The sequence below is a fragment of the Arvicola amphibius genome, chromosome X, assembly GCF_903992535.2.
Source record: "Arvicola amphibius chromosome X, mArvAmp1.2, whole genome shotgun sequence".
Classification (NCBI taxonomy): Eukaryota; Metazoa; Chordata; class Mammalia; order Rodentia; family Cricetidae; genus Arvicola; species Arvicola amphibius.
The window spans coordinates 110,874,193-110,877,016 of NC_052065.1; the positions used below are offsets into that span (position 1 = coordinate 110,874,193).

The following is a 2,824-nucleotide window of genomic DNA, read 5'->3' on the forward strand; positions in this document are numbered from 1 at the left end:
AGAAAGACAGACAGACACACCCACACATGCACAGACATGGGGCGGGGACAACCAGAAAAGGGGTAGGGAGTACAATCTTTTTGAAGAAGTATCTGCACACATTCTTTGGGGGTTTTCTGCATATAAAGTTTGTCTCTTCTTCCCCAATTACTTAAGAAGTATTCATTAATTTTTTCTACCAATTGGGATATGGAGGCAGGAAGATCAGAAGTCCAAGGCTGGTCTCAGACTGAACTTTGGGAGATCCTGCCTTCAAGAAACAAAACAACAAAAATAGTAACTTCTTCATATCAGTTGGAAACTTTTGATATTTATTTCATGCATTCATTGTGTTATAATCCATTATGGATCTTTTTATTGGAAAATGGTTGTAGAATTCATGACCTGGCTGCCAGGTATGTTCCATTCAAAGAACTGTGTGTGTGTGTGTGTGTGTGTGTGTGTGTGTTGTGTTTCATTGGAAATCAAAACCAGGGCCTTGTGACCTGAATACATTTAAATTTCACCACTGACCTGCAGTGCTGGAGTGTATCATGTTTACACGTGTGTTTCAGATGTGGTCTTGATTCATGGCGCTTCTGGACTAGATCCTCACCAGAGGATGATGGTAAAATCTTTTTACCATCCTCCTGCCTCAGCCTCTGGTGCAGATTCCAGGTCCCAGCATAGCTCACATTTTTCTTTTCAATACTTATTTTACATGTATGAATTTTGTCTGCGTGTATATATGTGCACCATGTGCGTGCCTGGTGCTTTCAAAATCCAGAAGAAGACATTGGATCTCCTGGAACTGGTGGTTGGGAGCAACTCTGTGGCTGCTAGGAACTGAACTCAGGTCCTCTGCAAGAGCAGTCGGTGCTCTTAACCACTGAACCAGCTAGCTCTCCAGCCCTTCTTTCTTGTATTTAATACGTCAGAGTCCAACCAGAGAAGTAGAACTCATCGGTGAAAAACGGGAAGAGATTTACTACTGGGTACTGGCTTTGGCAGTTCCTGGCTCTACCAAGTCATAGGTTAAGTCTGTAGGACAGGCCTTTTAAAAAGGCAGATTGAGCCTCCCCGGCATAGGCTGCACTTGGCTAGGGCTGTCGTCTACAGATGAAAATTCTTTTGTCAGAGACACTTCCACTCTGCTCTTAAAGCAACCCCATTGATTAAATCAGTCCCTCGGGTCACCACAGAAACTCTTCCTTACATAGAATGAGGTCATCATGGAACAACTCACCAATACCATTGGTGTTTGTTGACCATTTGGGCCCTAGAACACAGGCGAATTCACATACCAAAAGGCCCTTCCTATGTTTAAGGAAGAGTCTATATCCAGGACTCCTCATTGACCAGGGCCCATTAAGGTATGCTTTCTGGATTACTGTTTTGAACCCAAGTTTTTACTCTTTAAATTATTTTTGTGAAATCACTTATTCTACAGCACACACACTAAAATTAGAATGAGGCGGAGATGATGAACATGGCCCTTGAGCAAGGAGGACATGAGAATTTGTGAGTCACTCCAGACATTTTAAAGAAAATTCCTTTTGTGTGTGTGTGTGTGTGTGTGTGTGTGTGTGTGTGTGTGTGGCGGTTGAAGCTGGAGCCTCCTGAATGCTAGTCAAGGCCACTACCACCGAGTCCCATCCCCAGTCACAGGCTACGAGCTCTGTCTTTTTGGCAGGTGATACTGAACACACGAATCCATTTGTCATGCCCCAGGCCCTGCTTTGAACATCTTTAGTTTACTGAGCTGAGCAACAGGGAACCTGAGTCCTTCTGACTCCTCACCTTTATGTCAAGGGCCAAGATTCCTCTAGACATAATCTTCTTCTGTCTGCAGGGACTTCTCCCATTTTCCTCTCTGAGGCCTCCTCTCCTTTCTGCTTCTATTCACTGCCTGGAGACTTGCGGGAGAAGTGGATACAGAGCGCTGGGGGAAGAAGCCTCCCGCAAACAAATCTCTTCCTGTCCTTCAGCAAACTACCAACGATGAAATAGACTGACCAAGATTGGGATCCATGAGGAACATGTACAGTTCTGTGCCCGGTGCTGGTGAGTACAAGGGCAGATTTGGGTTGCTGTTTTTCTTAATAAATTCAGTTACTCTGTGCTTGTTTGGTCTCTGTTTTCAAATCCCATTGTCCTTTTTAAAAAATCCCCCCTTCTGTTGTTCTGTTTTTATTTTTGTTTATTTAATTTTTAAATAACAATTTATTTAATTTTAAAAGATTTAATTTTATTTTACTTTATTTTATGAATATAGGTGCTTTGCCAGCATGTATGTCTGTGTACCAAATGCATTCTGTGCCAACAGAGCCCAGAAGAGGCCCTTGAATTCCCTGGAACTGGAGTTACATAAGGTTTTTAGCAATCACATGGGTGTTGGAAATCGAACCTGGTTCCTCTGGAAGAATAATCAGTACTCTGAACTGCTGAGCTATCTCTCTGCCCCCGTTTATTTTAGTCTTAATTAGGTGTATGAGTGTGTGCCTTTGTGTATGTGCAGGGCAGAATAGATGTCCTGGAGGCCAGAGGCATAGGATTGTTTAGAGCTGGAATGACAGGCTGTTGTGTTGTGGTCATCTGACATGAGTCTTGGGACCTGAACTTCGGTCCTCTGGAAAAGAAGAAGGTGCTCTTAACAGTGAGCCTTTCTCTCCAGTGTCTCTGCCTTTATTTGTAAAAGATTCATCTTATTTTAAATTGGTGTGTGTGTGTGTGTGTGTGTGTGCGTGTGTGCGTGCGTGTGTGTGTGTGTGTGTGTGTGTCTAGGTAGGTATGTGCACATGAGTGCAGGTGCCCACAGAGGCCAATCCCCTGGAGCTAAAGTTAC

At 43.6% G+C, this 2,824-nt stretch overlaps 1 non-coding gene across 1 annotated transcript; it reads left to right on the forward strand.

The window, feature by feature from the left end:
- The first annotated feature begins 1,408 nt into the window (after window positions 1–1,408).
- LOC119805609 lies at window positions 1,409–1,520 on the forward strand. The gene has a single exon (XR_005283931.1). It is a non-coding gene; the product is annotated as a U6 spliceosomal RNA (small nuclear RNA).
- The last annotated feature ends 1,304 nt before the right edge of the window (window positions 1,521–2,824 follow it).